General features: G+C 34.5%; 1 long non-coding RNA gene across 1 annotated transcript; it reads right to left on the reverse strand.

The window, feature by feature from the left end:
• Window positions 1-870: 870 nt before the first annotated feature.
• On the reverse strand, window positions 871-21,861 carry LOC116551503. Its single transcript, XR_004268972.1, has 3 exons — window positions 21,851-21,861; window positions 5,473-5,478; window positions 871-998 (listed from the first exon to the last, which is right to left on the reverse strand). It is a non-coding gene; the product is annotated as an uncharacterized LOC116551503 (long non-coding RNA).
• Window positions 21,862-25,168: the final 3,307 nt, after the last annotated feature.

Genomic DNA, 25,168 nt, shown 5'->3' on the forward strand with positions numbered 1-25,168 from the left:
CTCATCAGGCTAAAAATGAATGTTTCAGGATAAACACTACTACAAGCCGGAAGAGATTGGCGGCCTATATTCAACATTCTTAAAGAAAGTAATTTCCAACCAATAATTTTATATCCAGCCAAACTAAGGTTCATAAGCAAAGGAAAAACAAAATCTTTTTCAGACAAGCAAATGCTAAGAAAATTTGTTAGCACCAGACCTGCCTCACAAAAGGTTGTAAACGGAGTCCCAAATATGGAAAGATCATTACTGGCCACTACAAAAACAAACTTCAGTACATAGACCAGTGACAGTATAAAGCCACCACACAAATAAATCTGTGTAATAACCAGCTAACAATCCAATGACAGGATCATATCCACACATATTAACACTAACCTTGAATGTAAATGGGCTAAATGCCCCAATTAAAACGCACATATTGGCAATTGGATAAAGAAGCAAGACCCAATGGTATGCTGTCTTCGAGACCCATTTAATATGCAGTGATACCCATAGACTCAACATAAAGGGATGGAAGAAAATATACCAAGAAAATAGAAAACAGACTAAAAGTAGGAGCTGCTATTCTAACTTCAGACAAAACAGACTTTAAAACAACAAAGGTCAAAATGACAAAGAAGGACATCACATAATGATAAAAGGCTCCATTCAACAATAAGGCCTAAATATCCTAAATATAAATGCACAAGACACAGGAGTTCCCAGACTCATAAAGTAAGTTCTTAGAAACCTACACAGTGCCTCATATAACCATACAATAATATTGGGACACTTTAATACCCCATTGACAGTATTAGACAGATTACTGAGGCAGAAAACTAACAAAAGATATTCGGGACCCAAACTCAATATGAATGAATGTAATAGACATCTAAAGAACTCTCCACCCAAAACAATAGAATACACATTCTCATCTAAATATGGCACATACTCTAACATCAACCACACATTCAGACATAAAACAATCCTCAGCAAATTTCAAAAAACCAAAATCACTGGTATTGTACTCTTGGATCACAATGTAATAAAAATACAAATCAATACTGAGAAAATAGCTCAAAATTACACAGTTACATATAAATTAAACAACCTGTTCCTGAATGACTATTGGGTAAATAATGAAATTAGGACAGAAATAAAAAAATTCTTTGAAATTAATGAGAAGATATAACATGTCAGAATCTCTGGGACACAACTAAATCAGTGTTAAGAGGAGAGTCATAGCACTCATAAATGCCAAAAGAAAAAAATAAAAACAGATCTCAAAATAACATCCTATCGTCAAGCTAGAGGAACTAGAGAAACAAGAGCAAACCCAAAACAAAACAAACAGAGGAAAGGAAATAATAAAAATTAGAGAGAAACTGAAGGAAATTGAGACACCAAAAAAAACACATAAAAGATCAATGAATCTAGGAGTTGTTTTTTGAAAAAATAAAATAAACAAAAAAGATTAAAGGATGAATAGATTAACAGCTAGACCGAGAGAGAGAGAGAGAGAGAAAGGGAATGTGAAAACTCACCCTGTAAGAAAAAAAAAAGAAAAATTCTCAGAGACTACTAAGAACATTCCATGCTCACAAGCTAGAAAACCTAGAAGAAATGGACAAATTCCTGAAAACATACAGTTACCTAAGACTGAACACAGAAGAAATTAAATTTCTGAACACACCAATAATGAGTTTCAAAATTAAATCAGTGATAAAATGTTTAATAATCAGAAGAAGCCCAGGACCAGATGAATTCATAACGTAATTCTACCAGATGTATAGAAGAGCTGGTACCACTCCTACTGAAATGATTCCAAAAAATTTAGGAGGAAGGACTCCTCACTAACTCATTCTATCCAGCATCATCCTGCTACCAAAAACTTGGCAGAGACACAACAAAAAAAGAAAACTTCAGACCAATATCTTTGATGAACATAGATGAGAAAATCCTCAATAAAATACTAGAAAATTGAATCCAACAAGACATAAAAAATTAACCCATCACACTCAAGTAGGCTTTCTATCTGGTATGCCAGGTTTGTTCAGTATACACAAATCAAAACATGTAATTTATTATATCAACACAACTTAAAACATAAACCGCATGATCATCTCAATATATGCAGAAAAGGCTTCTGAGAAAATTCACTGTCACATCATGTTAAAAACCATCAACAAACTAAACATTGAAGGAACATACTTCAAAATAATAGGAGCCATCTATGACAAACTCACAGCCAACAACATACATAATGGGAAAAGCTAGAAGCATTCCTCTTGAAAACCAGAATAAGACAAGGATGCCCACTCTCACCACTCCTCTTCAACACAGTACTGGAAGTCCTGACCAAAGCAATCAGGCAAGAGAAAGAAATAAAAGGCATCTAAATAGAAAGAGTGAAACTTAGACTATTCCTGCTTGCAGCTAATATGATTCTATTCCTGAAAAGCCTGTAGTCTCTGCCCCAGAACTCTGAGATCTGGTAAACAACTTCAGCAAAATGTCAGGATATAAAATCAACATACAAAAATCAGTAGCATTCCTATAGACCAACAACATCCAAGTTGAGGGCCATATCAAGAATGTAATTCCATTTATAAAACAGCTTGGCACTGTTACAGAAACAGACATATAAAGCAATTGAATAGAATAAGGAGCCCAGAAATAATGCTGCTCACCTACAACCATCTGATTTTTGACAAAGTCAACAAAAGAAAGCAGTGAGAAAGACACCCTGTTAAATTAATGGTGATGGAATAAATGGAAGACAGAAACTGGTCCCTTTCCTTACACCATATACAAAAATCAACTCAAGGTGGATTAAAGACTTAAATGTCACCTCTAAAACTATATAAACCCTGGAGGATAACCTAAGAAATACTATTTAGGCACAGGATCTGGCAGAGATTTCCTGATGAAGATGCTGAAAACATTTGCAAAAAAACAAAAATTGACAAACAGGGGCTAATTAAAGGGCTTCTGCACAGCAAAAGAAACTATTAACAGGGTAAACAGACAACCTACAGAATGGGAGAACGTATTTGCAAACTATGTATAGACACGGGTAAAATAATCCAGAATCTTTGGAGAACTTAAACAATTTAACAAGCAAAAACCAAAAAAACTTCAACAAAAAGTAGGCAAATAACATGAACACTTTTCAAAAGATGACATAGATATGGCTAAAAAAATATTTTTAAATGCTCAACTTCAATAATCATTAGGGAAATTCAAATCAAAACCACAGTGAGTTACCATCTCACACCAGTCATAATGGCTATTACTAAAATGTCAAAAAATAACAGATGCTGGTGAGGCTGTGGAGAAAAGGAAATTATATAATATTGGTGGTAATGTAAATTAGTTCAGCCATTGTGGAAAGCAGTTTGGCAATTTCTCAAAGAACTTGAAGCAGAATTACCATTTGATGCAATGATCCCATTATTGGGTATATATCCAAAGGATTATAAATCATTCTATCATAAAGATACATGCTTATGTAGGTTTATGACAGTACTCTTCACAATAGCAAATACATGGGGTCAGCCGAAATGCCCACCAATGATAGACTGGATCAAAAAAAAAAAAAAAGGTGGTGGTGCATATACATCATAGAATAGTTTGGATCTATAAAATAAACACGAGCACGTCCTTTGCAGCAACGTGGGTGGAGCTGGAGGCCACTATCCTAAACAAACTAACATAGGAACAGAAAATCAAATATTGTATGTTCTCACTTTTAAGTGACAGTAAACACTGAGTACATATGGACACAAAGAAGGAAAGAACAGCTGTGGGAATCTACTTGAGAGTGGAAGTGGAGGAGTGTAAGAACCAAACTACCTTTTCGATACTACGCTTATTACTAGGGTGGTGAAATAATCTATGCACCAAACTCCTGAGTCATACAATTTACCTATATGAGAAACCCCATCTCTACTAAAAATACAAAAAAAAAAAAAAAAAAAAAAGTAGCTGTGTGTGGTGGTGCACACCTGTAATCCCAGCTGCTCAGGAGGCTGAGGCATGAGAACTGCTTGAGCCAGGGAAGCAGAGACTGCAGTGAGCTGAGGTCACATCACCGTGGTCCAGTCTGGTGACAGAGCAAGACTCCATCTCAAAACAACAACAACAAAAACTGCAAGACCCAGAAATTGCACTACTGGGATATAACCAATGGAAAATAAATCTTTCTACCAAAAAGACACATGTACTCATATGTTCATGGCAGCATTATTCCCAAGAGCAAAGATATGACATCCACCCAGATGCCCACCAACGGTGGACTGGATAAAGAAAATGTGGTACATATACACTGTGGAATACTATGCAGCCATAAAAAAGAATGAAATTATGTCTTTTGTAGCAACATCAATATAACTGGAGGCCATTATCCTAAGTGAATTAACAAAGGAACAGAAAACCAAATACCAAATGTTCCCACTTCTAGACTGAGCATGCACAGACATAGAGATGGAAATAATAGACATTGGGGACTACTGGAGGGAGATGCGCAGGAAGGGGTTGAGGGTTGAAAAAGTTTCAGCTACTGTGCTCACCACCTAGGTAATGGATGGGATCATTCATACATTCAACCTCAGTGACACACTATTTACCCATGGAACAAACCTGCACATGTGCCCCCTGAGCCTGAAATAAAAGTGAAAAAAAAGCAAAAAAAAAAAAAAAAAAAAAAACTTTCACAAAAAATAAAAAAAACAGAAAAGGAAGGAAAACATCAATTTATTTTTTGAGGCAAGTATTACCCAGATTACAAAACCAGACAAAAACTTCACAAGAAAATTACTGTACAGACCATTATTCCTCATGAATATAGATAAAGAAATCTAAAACAACACTAGCAAACAGAATCTAGCAACATGTGAGGATGTTAGGCAACATAACCAAGTGAAAGTATTTCACAAATAAATTATTTTAACATTCAAAAGTTAATAAATGTAATATAATATATTAATTTTTTGAAAGTACAGTATCTCTAAATTCAATAAAACAATAGCCTCTGTTTCATTTCTCACACAGTCTTCATAAACTGGGCCATGTCCACAGCAAATTCATACAAGCTATTACAGGAAAATAAATTGCAGTCTTTTGGGATTTTCTTAGAACCAAATGAATCATCTGTGTCCATGTACACAGACAATCTGTGCTTGATATGAGCACATCATCATTGCAGGAATAGAACCAGGAGTTCTGCTTATACATTTTTTTATTGGATGATGAAAATTATTTTATGAAAAAAAGTAAAATCTGTATGACAGCTTTTGCAATCTAAACTGAAAACGTATTCAGCTTGTTTAGCTGCTCATTGCATACTTGAGCACAGTCAACAAATAAGATTCTTCTCAGATTCCCTTGGATCTAAGAGTGCCCATGACAGCTAAGGGAGTCTCAGGGGAATATAAGCAGCTATATGCTAGAATTTCTGGGAAGTAATACGTGCTTTTCTTATTTAGACACTACCCACTATTTCTTGCCTTGACTTCCTGAAACATAACTGTGATGACTGAGATGCTATAGGGCTGTGGTAGTGGCCCTGTAATATCATCTACCGACATAACTTTTATTTAAAGAGATAAATAAGAATATAGGCTAGGGGCTGCAATGAAAGCACTTTGGGAGGCCAAAGTGAGTGACTACTTGAGCCCAAGAGTTCAAGACCAGATTGAGCAACATAGTGAGACCCTGTCTCTACTAAAAATATAAAAATTACCTGGGCATGGTGGCATGTGCTTATAGTCCCAGCTACTCAGATACTGAGGTTGGAGGACCTCTTCAGCTGAGAGGTTGAGATTATGGTGAGCTGTGATCATGCCACTGCACTCCAGCCTGGGCAATAGAGTGAGACCTTGTCTTAAAATATACTTATATATTTATTTTTTTTGAGACAAGGTCTCACTCCATATATATATGAAGTGTATATGTGTGTGTGTGTGTGTGTGTGTGTGTGTGTGTGTGTGTGTGTGTACCACTAGTATTTGAGTTTTATCTCATTTGGAGTATAGCATAGTGGTAAAAAGCGTGGCTTCTGGAGTCAAACTTTCTTTGCTGAAATATTGCTCTGCAATTTACTATGTGACCTTGGGCAAGCTGTTTATGCTCTTATTTATTTGATTTTTCTGGTCTGTAAAATGAAGATAACATTGAGATAACCAAAGACGTTAATACTATAAATGTTTAAACAGTGAGAAACTTTCATTTTAGACTATGACAATGCAGTTGATATCATATCAATACCCTTGCTGAGAGCAACTATAAAAACTGGATAAAATTAATTTTGAAACTATTGGAATATATCAGAAAGCAATAAAGCAGTAAGGTCTTTACCAGCCAACATCCTAAATAAAAGAGAAACTCACTGAGGCGAAAAGACTGCTAACATTGGGTATTGGCTAATTCACATCACAGGACACAGAAGCTGAAAAGAAAGTACTTCTCTGGGGTTTGTGACAATCTCACTGGACATTAGAAGCAGATGTTGGATTTCAGGACAACCAACACAACCAGATACAAGAAAAAGAAATAAAGTGGTGAAGTAGAAAAAAAAAATAATCCACAGAGAATTGAATAACACTTATAATATACTTTGCCATTGAATTATATGAAAATTCCTAAGCTGTCCATGTCAGAAGAAATAAACCATCAGGGAAGAAATGCTCAGGAAAGAGGCAGAAAGTAGATGCTAAGTGGCTTCATATTGAAGCAGAGTTTTAACAGTGTTATGATGTTAGAAAAACAAAATTAGACTGCAGAGCTGCTGATGAGGAGGGGTTCAAAATTTTAATAGGAACTTCTACAGGGCTGCATCCTAAAAGTAAAGGCAATCCAAAAATCAACAAAGTTCAAATGCATCATGCTTATATGCCTGTACTCTAATTGCATATTAGAAAAGATATCCTCCCTTTAGGAAGATAATATCCTCTAGGTCATTATATCCTCCAGGTCATTACAATTTTCACATACAATGTTCAGTACTAAATAATAATAACAAATAACACATTCTCTATATTCATTCATTTTATACTACCTGAGACTGGGCAATTTATAAATAAAAGGGGTTTAATTGACTCATACTTCTACATGGCTTTTCTACGTGTGGAAACTTACAATCATAGTGGAAGGTGAAGGGGAAGCAAGGCCTGTCTTACATGGTAGCAGAAAAGAGAGAGAGCGAGGAATTGCCACACTTTAAAACCATCAGCTCGCAAGGGAACTCACTCACTATTGTAAGAGCCACACTCATGATCCAATCACCTCCCACCAGGTACCTCCTTTGACACATGGAGATTATAATTCGAGATGAGATTTGGGTGGCAACACAGAGCCAAACCATATCAAACACCATGCAAGGAAATAAAAACAAAAAATAAACACCAATAAGGAGAAATTACAGATGTTAGAAACAGCATTGTAAGTTATTGACATTGCAATCATCATATCTAGACTTTAAAATATTAGTAAGTAAATATAGATAATTTTTAAAACTAGGTAAATATAGATAATTTTACCTTAAAACTGGAATCATTTTTAAAGGTTGAATTCCTGAAACTTAAATTAAGAATTCAATAGATAGTTTTAAGAGAATAAGCACAGCTAGAGATAGAATCAGCAAATGGAAAACATAGTTTACCAGGGCTACGAGAACAAAACCACAAAAATACCACAGATTGGGTGACTTAGACAACAGTAACTTATTTTCTCACTGTTCTGGAAGTTAGATGTCTAGGACATCAAGGTGTAAGTAGGTTTGGTTTCTTCTGAAACCTCTCTCTTTGGTTTGCAGATGGCCATCTTCTTTCTGTGTCTGCACAAGGTCTTTTCTCTACATGAGGTGGTCCTAGTGTCTCTTTGTGCGCCCAAATTTCTTCTTCTTATAAGGACTCGATTCAGAGTACATTAGGTCCCATCCTAATGGCTTCATTTTAATGTAATCACATCTTTAAAGACCTTGTTTTCAAATACAGTCACATTCTGAGGCTATAGGGATTAAGTCTTCAACATATGAGTTTTGGAGGGGACACAATTTAGTTCATAACAATAAATCAATAGAAAAGATTGAAGTACAAAGAAACCAAATAAGGTAAAATAATTTTTTAAAAGAACATAAAAGACACATGGGACATAGTGAAAAGTCTACTGCTCTAATACTTGCAGCCCTAGAGAAAAAAAGTAGAAAAAAACAAGGCAGAAGCAATATTTGAAGACATAACAGCCAATGCAATTTCTGAAATTCATAAAATATGTATTATACTGTAGTTATATAAACTTCTGAGCTATCCAAGCAAAGCGAAGTCAAAGAGAGGCACTCCTCCCCATATCATAGGAAAGCTGCTCAAACTAAATAAAAAGAGGAAATTATAAAAGCCAAGACACAATCACACACACACACGCAATATTTCTTGACAATGTCTTCATAGGGATGACAACAAGAGTAACAGCTGGCTTTTCAACACAAACAACATAAGCTAGAAGAAAATGGTATACCAAGATATATAACAAAATTGTGAAATGCCCATTATGTTTCTAGTCTCTGAAAGATGTTATAAAAGACTGATGGTTTCCTAAAATTAAAAGCAAATATAATAGAGATAGAGGTAGACAGGTAGGAAGATGTACATCCAGTTAGATAGATAGTAAGATGTCACCAAGTGATGGTATTCTATGGCTGAAAGAGGTCTTTAATGGTTGAAATACCATCCACTGTAATTTTACACACTTAAAGAATAAAGAATTCTATATTCATATAAAAATATATAGAAAAAAATTTTAATAAAGTAAACATATTTAAGAAGAGACGCACTCAGTAAGTTAAAAATAAAAAATAGACTTTTTAAAATTATGATAAAGGGTACCTTTAAAAACAGACATCAATGTCACACAGGGAAAAATATTAAAAGTTTTATTCTGAAAATGAAAAAAGGAAATAGCATCTACTATGAACAATTCTATTTTAATTTATGTTAGAGAATCTAGCCAGTACAATAGGCAAGATAAATAAATAAAAAGTGTAAGTTATGAAAAGTAGGAACTAAAACTGTCTTTCTTTATAGAACCTGTGATTGAATACAATCTGGACATATGAAAGAATCTACTGAATAAACCATTAGAATAAGTGAATTTATCAAGCCATTGGTCACACAGTCAATACACTGAAATCAATTGTATTTTTCTGGTTATATATACACAATTAAAATTTCAAGAAAAAATATTTTATTTACAATAGTATTTAAACATATCAAATAGCTTGTAAGTAAATCTAATGAAAGATACGTAAGATCTCTACACTGGAATACATAAAACGTCAGTGAGTGTTCCATTTCTAAAACGGCCAAATAAATTTTTTCCAGGACAACTATCATACACATAACTGACAAAATCCCTGGAGGGTGGGATGTGGTAAAGGAGGGCTAAAGCCTGAATTCACGTGAAAATAGCAAAAATAAACAGATTTTAAATGGGAGACATCAGGTAGAATAAGAGCATGGCATGGTATCACTTTCCCATATTTTAAAGGGTTTTTAGCTGATGGTAGGCTGCATTCAGCTACATGAAGAGTGACTAAAACTCCAAAAGAATACCTGCAGTCTTTCTGATTTGAAGAAACAGAGGACAGAGTTTTGCTTCTCCTTGTATTTTAAAGCCCTTAAAGTGTTCATGTTTAGGATTATTATGTCTTGCTAATCAATCAATTCTTGTATCACTATGAAATGCTTTCACCCCCACCCCCGGCAATGCACACTGTATTGAAATTTACCTTAGCTTATATTATGTATAACACTCTTCAGGAAGTTGTGATTTAAGAAGGGCCATGAGTGTATTTCTGGGTTGCAGAGACATGCTGTTTCTTAATTTGGGCACTGGTTACATAGATGTGATGAGTTTGTGAAAATTCATCAAGCTATACTATTATGAGTATGCTTTTTTTGTATGTATTTTATTCATCAATAATGACTTCTAAAGGTTTTTCATTAGACAAATAGTTTTTTAAAAAGTGCTCAGAGCAGGAGCTGGCAGAATCCATGAAAAAGAAAAGCTCCTGACTTTTGAGAGGTACAGTTGTTTTAGAGACCCTTTAATTTTAGATTCTCATTCTATAGATAAGAGAGATAAGGCCCAGAAGGAACATGCTTAGAACAGAGCCTGGAGCCCATGTCCTCTCCCTAGTATAGAGTGCACAGTGCTTGGTCATTGATGAAATTGATGACACCCATATCTGCCAGTTTCCTTCTCTTCTCGGCACTTCTAGAAGGGGGTGAAAGGAAGTAGTTATGCTCCTTTTTTGTATTGGATAATGTAGGCAACAGAAAACAAAGCTTCCCTGCCTTCAGTTGTCCTCTGAGCTAGCATTGTCTGCAATTATGTCCTTATTCTGTTCTCAAAGGGCTTTTTATGAGGCAACTATCCCCCAGACAATGTAGACTTGCATAATTGGAAAAACACTGAAAGTACAGGTGTAGTTGAGAGATTTTGCCAAGCAAAACAGCATGGATCACATAAAATTCTTACTGAAAATGACTAAAAGATAATCTCTAAGGAGTTTACTAACCCTGGTAGTACTGCATTGTGAATTAAATAATGGGTTTTCTTTGAGAAAACCATATAAAATTTTAAAAAGAGCAACCTCATGGGGTGGGGGGTCAGGATTCTGAGAGAGGAAGGCAGGATAGATAAGGTTTGGAAGTGGCACCTCATCATTGTGCCTTTGTGGTTTTTTTAATGGGTTTTAATCATCTTCTCCAAAAGTAGAGATGTTGATGGGTATTTTCATGAAAGTCACTTAGCATTCATTGCATGATCATTATATTAGTTTTTTTAGAGTGGGAAAATGATGTCTCGCTGGACATAAGACAAAACTGCTGGGCAACTATTCATTTATGGAGTGGGTTGGATTGAATTTTGGCATCAACTATGACCAGCTGCTCCTTTCAGAGTCATGAGGGGCAGCTGCAAACACGGTACAAACTCAGCTCACTGTAGAAGCAGCAGCATTTCTGTGGGTGGCTACCATGGGAACAGGACTAACAATAAGTGCAGTCTGGCCACTGACTTCTGAGAGTGCTTCAGACTATATTTTCTACTACTCAGGGTGTCAGGCATCAATACAAAATAAATGGAGCCTGAGATGGAAATTCACAAAGCAAGAGTCAGGAAAGGTTTGAATGAGAGAATAAAATGCGGTCGCTCCACATCTATCATAGTATGCCTCAGCTGCCATAAAAAATACCATACACTATGTGGCTTAAACAGTAGAAATCTATTTTCTTACAGTTCTAGAGGCTGGGAAATCCAAGACCAAGGTGTCAACCTGTTGATTCCTGGTAAGGACTCTCTCTGGCTTGCAGGCAGCTGCCTTCTTGCTATGTTCTCATATGGTAGAAAGAGCTCTGCTGCCTCTTCCTCTTCTCATAAGGGCATCAGTTATATCAGATTAGGGGCTCCACCTTTATGACTTCTTTTATCTTTAATTGCCTCCTTAGAGATAACCTCCCATACAGTCACAATGGGGGATTGGGTTGTGCTTCCACATATGAATTTGGGGGTGAAACAATTTAGTCCATTTCACCATCTAGTCACTGAAAATCATGTCTCTAAATCAGTGAGTACAGCACCTGTATAAGCAATTTCCTGCCCTGTATCCCTGTTTGCTTATAAAAGATAAAGTATTATAATCACTTGTCATTCTGACTGGACATTAGCCACCAAAGGGAGCTTAATAAAATGAAGGTTCTCAGAGTTCATAATCTGTGATTCTGATTTATAATATCTAGGAAAGAGTTTGCATATATCTATATCTATAGCTACAACTATCTATGTACCTAGCTAACTAGCTAGCTATATTCCATTTGTTAACAACTATTAAATAATAAAATACCAAGTATATGTAAGTATAATATAATACTGATAACATAACATTAAATATGTATAGTGTGTGTATATTCATATATACACATACATAATTATATATATATATATATAATTAGCAAGTACATCAGGAGATTCTGATGGAAGTGATCTATGGCTTATATTTTGAGGAGTATTTCTTCAAATATTATGTTGAAAGTCTCATTGCAAACATTTTTGTAGAGACCTCTTTACCGACACTAAGTACAAGAAAGTTAGCATTCTTTATTAATTGTTTAGGCTGAGCTTTCTAGATGAGTAGAACTCTACAACTAAATGGATTTAATGGACTTACTAGTTGAAATCATGAGCGGCTCAAATAAATTGTCATGAAGTCTGTATGGTGTATTGGCCTTCAACTCCAGTCAATCCTCTGATGTCAGGGTGGGTAAAAATTTTTACTGACAAAGACAAATAATCTTTTATTGCATTTCCAGACTCACTTGCCAGCTATATTCTAGTTTATTTGCCAAAGGTTGGTACTGGAAGGACATTGGAAGAGAGAGAAAAGGACCAACATGGCAGTGCACCTACATGCTGCACACAAATGGTGCAGTTTCAAAGCAGCAGCAATAACAGTGACATTGCCTCCAGCAAAGCAGAGGCAAGAAAGACCTGAGGTCCAGCCCAGGGATGGTAACAGCTTCCAGCTCTTTGAATAAGCTCCTGATCTCTTGGGTTCCTCTAATGGCCTCTTTGCCACATTCATTCCTCCAGCTCTTCTGACACTTGTGTAAGCAATACCCTATATTACACTCCCCCCTGCTTGAAAGACCTAGAGTGGTTTCTTATTCTGGCTAGACACTGACTGTTACACTTGGAAAATTATTAAACTATTTCAAGCTATTTTTCTCAGCAATCTCATTTACAAATTTAAGAAAACTCAGGAAAACAAAAGAGATATAAAAGATAAAAAGGTACCTTCCTTCTTAAAATAATAATGTCATTTAGTCATAATGTTACAGTTCAGTAATTACTTTCCAAAAATTGTCCCATTCAATTATAACATTAATGATGTGGTTTAGATTTTTTTACATCACCATTTGATTCATACTCAATAGTGTGTGTAGATTATTCGTCTAAGGTCATTAAAAAATTACAAAATTAGAACCTGAACTCAGACCTTTTGACTCCAAGAACAGGATGATTTGTCTTAAAATTTCATCATTAAATTTAAGAAAAAAAAATTAAAAAATAAATCCTTAGGTTTTATGAATTTTTCTGGCCCATAAGAAGAAAGTCTATATGTAAGCCTAAATGCATAGGGTTTTTCTATACAGATAACCACAGTATTCTATTGTTTGCAAGAGCAAATACCTTCTTTGGGTCTTAGCATATTCTTAAAGCAGATGGATGTAAATATGATAGAAAAAATTAGAGAAGACGGCTTTTCAACTATAAAAATTTTATGTTTCTTTGAGCCTAGTCTGTGATTCTTAATTGTTAATCTCAATGGTGTGTTGTTATGGAAAATACAAAATTTTAATTATTTAGAATAATGAGAGATAGCATGTGGCTTGGGCACAGATAGTGTCCCAAGCTTGCAGAATTTTTTCACACAAGATCACACTTACACACTGTGACAGGTTACACCATTTCCCAAGATGATGCACCATCTGGCCGAGGGAAGAAAACAAGCATTGGCTCTGTTGTTGTTTAAATATAATGCTGTTTTCAAGCTGAGATTCAATAAATATGGACAGGCCATACAACAGACTCACGGATGCTTTTAAATCACAATCTTTATTTAGATTTGTGGTAAGGTCATGGAAAGGGGTAAATATCAGCAATCACATTGTTCTAAAATTACTGAAGAGTCATTTTATTTTTAAACCATAATAAAGATTTACAAACTGAGGACAGGAAAACTTGAAGAGAAATTATCTTGATATTAGTTTTTGTTGAATATGAATTTCTGAGATCTCTTATACAATATTAAGACATATAAAAAGGCATATATAATGTCCCCTCATGAGCTATAACCACAGATAGGAATCTCCTGTGAATTATTTAACCAGGTAAAAAACTGCTTTTGACTAGAACCCCAACTTATGATGATTTTGATTCATCCTCTATCAGCAATAGAATACAAATAAATTTTAAGAAATTTTCTCTTAATGAAAGTAATTAGACAAAAGCAAATTATATTCCTGTTTATTGTAAAAGTAGTTTCTTTAATTCCTTAATTATTCATTTTCTCTTTCCAATTTCCAGTGTTAAAGCCACATGAAATTTTGAAAACTTATTGAGGCAGAAGATACACAAAGGGGTATGAAAAGACTTAGAATTAGAATTAGCTTATAAAATATATCTTGCAGATTAGGCATACTTAAAGCATGAAGACTCATTGAAAAAAAGGAAGAAAGGAAAACAGAATATGAAGTAAATAAAACAATCAGACTGGGATATATAGTTTATTTTTTCTTTAGTATTCCAGAATGATCTCATCAGCCATAGGCTTCTTGGGGGCTTACACTCATTTCCTGCTGACTTTCAAGAGGCCTCTAGAACCTTGCATTTGGAGGTGAGTCCTGGGCTTTGGGAGCTCAAGGCAAGAAAATGGAATGAGAAGTCAGATCACTAGACTAACTGTAATTGGCTGCCCTCCTTTGCTCATTTTTTGAGCATATGCAAATTACTTAATAGTTTACACTGCAGATTTTCTGTTGGTTACCTTGATTGGGACAACTCTTTCTGATGTTGGCAAGGACAAGGGAAAGCACTCAAAGCAGGAGGCTGTCATGGTGCTAACTCTCCAAGCTAATTTACAAACATGAATACACCAGGAGGTTGAGTTGATAGTCTCTCCGTTTTGTTATTTCCTCCAATATGGCAATAATCATGTATTTAGATCACATGAGGATATATGTAGACCTAAAGCATTTAACTTTTTTCATGACGAAATAAATGGGAAATATGCTAGATCTACAATATTCACAAACATGAAGGCTGAGTTTATTGTCTTATTTGCAAGCATTCTATGCTTATCTTCAAGCCATCCACAAATTTGTCCTTAGTACTTTTTGCATGATGAAGTAGGAAAAGCAGAGATTTCTCTGTGTTTAGGAACTGCTAGTTTTATTTGCATACAACTTTTCATGTTATAATATTATCCACATGAGTTGAGGAATCAAGAAATGGTACATGCACAGTGTCACATTTAAGGAGAATTTTGTCCCATTTCATTATACCTCAAATGGGTTCTTGGCTTAATTGCAAATAGTAACAGTCTGTATTTTTATTTCTTTCTGAAAACTCTTCTTATTAATTATTTCTTTTTCTTGATAATTGAGAAAACATAAGCACAACATTTATATTCCAAATACATCTACATGCTAACCATGCTTCTTTTTACAAAGCATTTTTAAAGGGTAAATTAATTGTAACTGATAGTATTATAGTATGTAATAATGTTATGGTATGTAACATTATATTACATATTATTATTCTTTTTACATAATTTCATACTACATGATAACATATTTTATAATTTCTTAATACCCACTGTCTTTCCTCAAAGGTTATTTTAAATATTTAATGAGATAGCCCAGAGAATGCTTTTAGCAAACTGGCTGCACGTAATAAGCATTTCTTATATTAAAATTAATCAATATGTAAGTCAAAGAGCTAATGGAAGGCTTACATAAACTAACTATATAAAGGAAGGGATTTTCATTGCAGTTCTATACATCTTTGTTTCCTTTCTTTGTATTTGATCAGCTCCTGGACTCAATTCACGGAACTCAGGTGGGACAATGATTCAAGAAAAAAGAAGGAAGCCAATTAGCCATTCAGATCACTCATCAGTCTCAGTTAGTGTTACACAGAGGAAAGAGCAACGACAATGTGGAGAGACTAAAACCTAACAACATAAAATTTGTAACCTCAAGTTTTCAATAAAGAAAAATTCAATTTGGGTCAACAAGTAATAATGAATAACTGGTATGTCATTTGCTCTGTATAACAACAAAAGGTAGTGTCATGTTTATGATTTTTAAAATGAGCTTTGCTTAGTAATGACATTTAATAATGGCATTTCATAATGCTAGGCTTATGTAAATTGTACTGTCAAAAACTAATATCTATTAATAACATAGCATAAATTTAGTTACTACTAGAAATATATTTTCTTAAAGGAACTTAGAGCCCAGATGTATTAAAAACGTATGCCTGAAAAAAAAAAATAGAAAGCAGATCAATACACCTTTAAATTAATATTATACGTGGAAAGCAGATATGCATGAATGACACTAAAAGAAAATCACGAATTTGTTTACCTAGGTATAATAAAACCTCAGGACTGAAAAGATTAAAATATATAGCATGATATTGGAAATATGTCAGCCGCAAGTCTCAGAAATAGAAGGTTATAATCAAGCATACATCTACTAGGTTCCCACAAAATTAAAAATCAAAAAATCAAGCAAGCCAATTAGACAAATATTAAAATTTTTATATGAAAAGAGACAAACAAGAATAGAAGATTAGTTAGATAAATATAAAAAGTATAACCAAAGATAAACAAATCATTTTATAATGTTAAGTGTTTCAGCCCATTAAGAAAATATAACAATCTTAAACATATAGACAATTAATAACACAACTTCAAAATATATTAAATAAAAACTGTTAGAACCTCTAGGAGAATTAAGCAAATCTACAATTATAGTTAAAGATTTTAATTGTATTCTCTCAATACTTGAGAGAACAGTTATACAGAAAACAAGTAGATGTTGAAGATTTGAACATTACCAACTAACTAGCTCAATCTAATTGACATTTATTGAACACTTCAGCCCAAAACAGCAAAATACACATGCTTTTCAAATGTACATGAAACATTAACTTAGATATAACATATTCTGAGACATAAAACAAGTCTCAATATATGTAAAGAGCTAGAAGTACTATTAATATGTGTGTTTCCTGACCACAATGAGATTAAATTAGAAATCAGTAGCAGAAAGATCCCTGAAAATTCCCTGAATGTTGGATTAACAAAATTTAAATTTCTAAATGAAACATGGGTTAAGAAAAAATCAGAAGGGACATTAGAAAGCATCATTAATTGAATAAAAGTAAAAACACAACATGTCAAAATTATGGCATGCCACTAGCTACTACAGTAGTGCTGGGGGTGGGGGGGGATTATATAGCACTTAACGCCTATATTAGAAAAGAAGAATGGTCTCACAGCAATAGCCTCAGCAGCTACCTTAAGAAAAAAGAAAAAGAAAATCAAATTAAACATAACTTAAGAAGAAAGGGAATATGAAAGATCAGAATGGAAATCAATGAAACAGAAAGCAGAAAACCTATTCAAAAAATCAATAAAAGAAAAACTAGTGCTTTGTAAAGATTTAAAAAATGGATAAACCTCTAATCTTACTGATCAGGGATAAAAGTGAGGAGATTCAAATTATCAATGTCAAAAATGAGAGAGCTAACATCATTGCAGTTTCTACAAATATTGAAAGAATAATAAGGGAATACTATAATAAGCTCTACCAATATTTTTAATGATATCATTAAAATGCACAAATCCTTTGAAAGATAAAATCTGTCAAAGCTTACTTGTAAAGAAATAAGTAAGCTGTACAGTTGTATAAAATTTTAGAATAATGTTATTAGTCAAAAACTTTCCTAAATAGAATACTCCAGACAATGATGGCGTTTTATCAAATTGCAAAAAATCAGTAACATCAAAATCTTACAAAATTTTTTTTAGAAAACAAGAGGGAAGTGAACATTACTGAAATCATTATAAGAGACCAGCATATTCCTGGTAACAAAACCTAGCAGACATCACTAAAAAAGAGGAAGACAGGAAGGCAGAAAACTGGAAGGCAGGAAGGGAGGGAGGAAAGGAGAGAGGGAAGGAAGAAAGGCGAAGACTTGTAAAGAAATACTTTAAAAATATTATCTCCAAAAAACCCAAATGCCCATTGATGATAGACTGGACAAGGAAAATATGGCACATATACATCATGGAATACTATGCAGCCATAAAAAATGATGAGTTCATGTCCTTTGTAGGGACATGAATGAATCTGGAAACCATCAATTTCAGCAAACTGACACAAGAACAGAAAATCAAACACCACATGTCCTCACTCATAGGGGGGTGTTGAACAATGAGAACACATGGACACAGGGAGGGGAGCATCACACATTGGGGTCTGTTGGGGGGGAATAGAGGAGGGACAGTGAGGGGTAGAGAGGTTGGGGAGGGATAATATGGGGAGAAATGCCAGATATAGGTGACAGGGGGATGGAGGCAGTAAACCACATTGCCATGTATGTGCCTCTGCAGCAATCCTGCATGTTCTGCACATGTACCCCAGAAGCTAAAGTGCAATAAAACATATATATATATAAATTAACATATTTTATAATTATATGTATATAAACATACATATATATATATAAATTAAAAAAAATACCTCCCAGGGAAATAAGAGAGGACACAAAAGATGGAAAAGCATTCCATGCTCATGGTTAGGAAGAATCAATATTGTGAAAATGGCCTTACTGCCCAAAGTACTTTGTAAATTCAGTGCTATCCCCACAAAGCTACCATTGACCTTGTTCACAGAACTAGAAAAAACCATCTTACACTTCATATAGAACCAAAAAAAAGCCCGAATAGCCAAAACAATTCTAAGAAAAAACAAAACAAAACAAAACACAAAGCTGAAAGCATCACACTACCTGACTTCAAAGTATAATAAAAGCCTACAGTAATCAAAACAGTATGGTACTGGTATCAAAACAGAGAAATAGACGAATGGAACAGAACAGAGCCCTCAGAGGTAACACCACACATCTACAACCATCTGATCTTTGACAAACCTGACAAAAACAAGCAATGGGGAAGGATTCCCTATTTAATAAATGGTGCTGGGAAAACTGGCTAGCCATATGCAGAAAACTGAAACTGGACCGCTTCCTTACATCTTGCACAAAAATTAATCCCAGATGGATTAAAGATTTAAACATAAGACCTAACACCATAAAAACCCTACAAGAAAACAGGCAATAATTGAGGACATAGGCATAGGCAAGGACACCATGACTAAAAACCAAAAGCAATGGCAACAAAAGCCAGAATAGACAAATGGGATCTAATTAAACTAAAGAGCTTCTGCACAGCAAAAGAAACTACCATTAGAGTGAACTGGCAACCAACAGAATGGGAAAAAATTTTTGCACTCTACCCATCTGACAAAGGGCTAATATCCAGAATCTACAAAGAACTTAAACAAATTCACAAGAAAAAACAAACAACCACATCAAAAAGTGGGCAAAGGATATGAACAGGCATTTCTCAAAAGAAGACATTTATGCAGCCAACAAACATATGAAAAAAAGCTCATCATTACTGGTCATTAGAGAAATGCAAATCAAAACCACATTGAGATACCATCTCACACCAATCAGTATTGCAATCATTAAAATATCTGGAGACAACAGATGCTGGAGAGGATGTGGAGAAATAGAAATGACTTTACACTGTTGGTGGAAGTGTAAATTAATTCAACCATTGTGGAAGACAGTGTGGTTATTTCCCAAGGATCTAGAAATAGAAATTCCATTTGACCCAGCAATCCCATTACTAGGTATATACCCAAAGGGTTATAAATTGTTCTATTACAAAGACACATGCACACGTATGTTCACTGCAGCACTTTTCACAATAGCAAAGACTTGGAACCAACCCAAATGCCCTTCGGTGATAGACTGGATAAAGAAAATGTGGCACATATACACCATGGAATACTATGCAGCCATAAAAGAGGATGTGATCGTGTCCTTTGCAGGGACATGGATGAAGCTGGAAACCATCATTCTCGGCAAACTGACAAAAGAACAGAAAACCACACACCTCATGTCCTCAGTCATAAGTGGGAATTGAACAATGAGAACACATGGACACAGGGAGGGGAACATCACACAGCAGGGCCTGTAGGGGGGTGGAGGGCTGGGAAGGGATAACAAGGGATGGGGGTTTGGGGAAGGGTTAACATTAGGAGAAATACCTAAGGTAGATGACGGGGGGGATGGACATAGTAAACCACCATGTCATGTGTATATCTATGTAACAATCCTACACATGTACCCCAGAACTTAAAGTATAATAAAAAATATAATTAAAAAATATATATTTATCAAGTATTGGTGTTGTGGGCTGAATTTTGACTATCCCAAATTTATATGTAGAAGTCCTAATTCCAAGTACCTCAGAATGTAATTGTAGTTGGAAAGAAGTTCTTTAAACAGATAATTGAGTTTAAATTGAGGTAGTTAAAGTGGGCACTAATCCAATATGAGTGGTGTAAGAAGGGGAAATGTGGACACAAATGAGGAGGGAAGATGACATGAAGACACAGGGAGAAGATGACTATGAAGAAACCAGTGAGAGAGGCCTGGAACAGTCATCAGGAGAAGCCAACCCTGCTGAAGCCTTGAACTTGGATTTCTAGCCTTAGAACTGTAAGAAAATTAATTATTTGTTGTTTATGCCTCCAAGTCTGTAGTATTTTGTTGCAAGAACTCTAGCAAACTACTATAATTCACAAATTAAATCCAGCGATATATAAATAATATATTATACTATATTAGGGTTTATACCATGAATACAAGGTGGATTGGTTAAACATTTGAGAATTAATTTATGTAATTCATCATATTAAGAGAATAAATGAAAATAACTATGGGATCATTTAAATAGGTAAAGAAAAAAATCAGCTGACAAAATTTTACACTCATTCATGATGAGGAAAATAATGCTCTTAACTAACTAGGAAGTTACCAAAACCTACAAAGGGCATCTGCCAACAACCTACAGCTAACATCATTCTTGTATTGGCTGGATTATGTGCCATGAGGTAAGGAAAAAGGCAAGGATTTCTGTATTACCACTGCTATTTAACACTGTATTCTGCAGCCTAAGCCATTATTTAAGTCAAGAAAAAAAATTAGAGGAAGAAACACCTCACAATTGCTTTAGGAAGGCAGCATGCCCCTAATATCAAAACTGAACAAGAACATTGCCAAAAAAAAAAAAAAAAAAAAAAAAAAAAAAAAAAAAAAAAACCTTACAAACCAATTGTCATTGCAAATATAGTCTAAAAAATTCTAAAAGACATATTAACAAGTTGAATCCAATAACAAATCCAAGTCCTTGAAGTTCTGTCAGTATATAGATATGGTGTAATATTTACTACGCTTAAAAGTTTACAGATATTTTATCTTAGTATGTCAGAGGTTCATCATTATCTATGCATTCTCCACTCTTTTATTCTCAGTAACATAACATGAATGTGGATACCTGCAATGAGGATTTCTCAACCTTCCTAGCACCTAAGCATGGCAATGTGAAAAAGTTGTAGGTCATAAAATAGAAATGGAATATTTATTGTGCGACCAGCAGAAAATTCCTTTAAAAGATCTGATTCAGCTGGACAGAGCCCCCTTTTACCTGAAGCTTGGACATGATGGTTGGAGCTACAGCAGACGTGAATCCCAAAGTGACACTGAGAATAGATGCCATAAGCTGAGCGTATGAAGGAGCCAAAAGAGGTAAGACTGTTCCTGTGACTGTCCCTGATGAAACAGCTGTGCTGGCTTTCCTGTCCTATATTAGAATCCATTCCAGTGGATTTATTTATTGTATTTTGGTTTTGTGAGACAAGGTCTGACTCTATCATCCCTGCTGGAGTGCAGTGGCATGATCTCTGCTCATTGCAATTTCCACTTCCAGGGCTCAAGCCATTCTCCCACCTCAGTCTTCCTGGTAGCTGGGACTACAGGCACATACCACTAGGCCCAGCTAATTTTTGTATTTGTAGAGATCAGATTTTACCATGTTACCCAGTCTGGTCTTGGACTTGTGAGCTCAAGCAATCCTCCCATTAGGCCTCCCAAAGTGCTGGACTTACACAGCACTCTGGGAGGCCTAATGGGAGGATTAAGTGTGGACCATGACACCTGGCCCATTCCAGTGGATTTCTTACAGGAGAAACCGAAATGTAAATAAAGAACTTCAAAATGCTTAAGTATATACCAGTAGAAAACTGTTTAACTAGATAATAGTATACGGCCATGTAATATATCAGCAGTTTAAAAGAATGATACTGTTTCTATGACTGATGGGTAATAATCTCTATGATATATTACTTAATAAACGATCCAAGATTCCCTGAATCAGTGCAAGTGATAGTTCAAAGCAGCAGCAATTCCATGAAGAAGAGAGGATCTAGCAGAGTTCAACCATATAAACACTGGAGGAAAAAAAATTGAACATGGACTATTCTCAGTACTTAAAAGTAAAACAATTTAAATATCAAAAGGTAAACAGTAGTACTCTTGCAGAACTAATGAAGTTCCTAAATACATATTAGTAAAACCTATCCATGTTGTTTGATCTTAGAGAGTAAAATATAAAGATATCATATAATGTTTTCACACAATTTTCAAGTGAAAATTATTTCAAAACAAAACAAAATGAATATGTTAGCCATTTGACTAATTAATGCAATATTATGATGATAATTATAATTTTTGGTCACATACAAGATATTACTTGTACGTAGTTTTCAAGCCATGTCACAATCAACCATTTCTTTGTATACTATAAGGTTGCCATATTAACAATGGGATATGCAATTAAATTTGAATTTCATTTAAACAATGAAAAAAAAAATTAGTATAAGTGTGTCCTATATATGTGTCTTACACAGTATTTGCATGGAATGTAAGTATATGAAAAATATTGCCTGTTTATCTGACATTTGTATTTGTATTTTCTAAATCTGGCAGCTGCACTACAATTATATGTGGCTACTTATTTTAATTGGATCGTATTTGGATTATTTATCTACTACCAATTATCTAAGGAAAATGAGAACTTTCTAAATTGTAATAGAAGTCTAGAAGGAAGTGTCATCAGCATTTTTTATACTTTATTATCCAAAATTTTATAAACAATAAGTATTACCTTTAAATTCAGAAAAATGGTATTTCAAAGCAAAATAACAAAACATGATATACTAGCCAGAAGTGCCTGGAGTCTAAAGGGAATTCATCCAATTATAAACACAACATGTCTAAAAACAAAAATTGCTGAGGGTTGAGGGATAGGCAAAAAAGCAAACACTATTTTATTTTTATTTTATCGCATTTTTGTTATGGTTTCAGGGAATGTTCTGGTTTGAACTCTGTTAGTTTATAAAAGGTTTGTGCTTTCACATCTAATAAAGTGAGAAACAGAGCTGAACAGGTTGATGAAGGGTAACAGGCTATATGAGTCTAAACATTTAGTAAAGATTAAAATTTGTATATATCAGCATACTTGTAATTATACATGAGAATTAATAAAGACATTCAAAGGAAGTAATATTAAATAAAGAAAGGATATGTGTTGGTATCTTCAGTTATTAAGGCCTACTTGTAAATTTATCTAGGGTTAACAATTTTGAAATGACCCATGGCTTTCTTGAGTACCTAGAATTGTGCTTATAACAGAAAAAGTTATCTCAGGGTTCCCCAGAGATAAAGAACAAAGAGGATCATATCTATATATCTATCTATTATATAGAAATATTAAAGATTTATTAGGGAGATTGGTTCATGTGATTATGGAGATAGAGAAGTACTATGATAAGCCATCTGTAGGCAAGATAACCAGGGAAGATGATAGCATGGCACAGTTCAATTCTGAAGGGCTAAGAACCAGGGAAGGTGATGGTGTAACTCCCAGACCAAGAGTAGGGGTCTAAGAATCTGGAGTTTTGATGTCCGAAAAGGATGTCCCAGCTCAGAAGAAAAAAAGAATGAATTATTCTTTCCTCTCCCTTTTTGTTCTATCTGAGCTCCCAGCCAATTGGATGGTACCCATGTACATGGGGTGAGGGAAGATCTTCCTTACTCAGACACTGACTCACATGCCAATCTCCTACAAAAAACACTCTCACAGACATACCCAGAAGTAATGCTTTACCATCTAACTGGGTATCCCTTAATCCATTCAGGTTGATACCTAAAATTAACCATCATAGTTACCCATCAATGTTTGCTGAGTCACTGATAAATGAATGAACAAGTTGCATAAAGTGGGATGCGTGGGTTTCTCCAATGTTTGTATGCCAGCACCAGTGAATAACCGCTTTGCACGTCAGGTAATATGAGCTATAGAATCTCAGCTCAGCACAATCAGTAATAGAGTGCTGCCTATTTTTACAGAAACAAATTGCTAAGACACATACCATTAGGGATCCTTTTTCTTCATATTTTCCAGATGGAACTGAATATTTAACAATAGTGCCTCAATTATACTGTGTAATATAAAAGAAACTTTCCAAGCTGTTATGTCACAATATCTAGAAGTCTACTTGAAGCCTGCTGTTAAATCATTCTCCTGATGACCTCTCTCACATTAGGCAACACCAGTCCACTAACTTGTTTATTTTTTCCTTATGGCATATCACACTGAGTCATATAGACAAATAGATTCATTTTTGTTAACTTTCTTCATTTGCGTTTTCCCTGCTAGGTAATTTATTCTGTTACCATCATCAATAATTGTATCGGTGCCCATGGCTGATGTAATACAGCTGGTAGTAAAGAGTCTTGCAGAATTGAAGTGGAAAATACAGCATTCGATGATAAGAGTTTAAACTGAAGAATAATGGTTTTTCTGAACTTGTGTTTACTTTTATTAACTTTCCACAATTGACTTTTTCATTTATTTTGTGTTCTCTTGCATTAAAGCTGATTTGAGTTATTCAACCTATAAGACATATTTTCTTGATTATATTTTAGTGAACGATCATTGTGCTAGACATCAACAGAAGAAAATACAAACACATCTTCCTGCATCTTAATTAGCATCAGATTCACCTAGGTAATGATTACATAAATGTAAAATGGAAAAGATTTCATGTTGATCTTCCTCTAAAGGTTTTTAAATTATTTCATACTAAATTTGGTTTTTGCTTTTCAAACGTCATGAGGGAAGAATAATCTGGATCTAGGTACCGATTGTGTCATTTTTACTGTATTGTTGAATATTTCATATTGTTTCTTAAAAACATAATATTTCAGAGATAACATTTAGAAGAGATTTGTTGCCTAGACTGATGCTAGTATTTTTTCTGATGCTATTAACTCTTTTGAAATCTTGTCTAAAGAAGGAAATCCACAAGATTATCAATAACTTTGGTTCTTCTACTTAATATTGGTCTCAGCCATTCTA

The sequence above is a fragment of the Sapajus apella genome, unplaced genomic scaffold (genome assembly GCF_009761245.1).
Source record: "Sapajus apella isolate SASKATOON/1434 unplaced genomic scaffold, GSC_monkey_1.0 scaffold10, whole genome shotgun sequence".
NCBI lineage: Eukaryota > Metazoa > Chordata > Mammalia > Primates > Cebidae > Sapajus > Sapajus apella.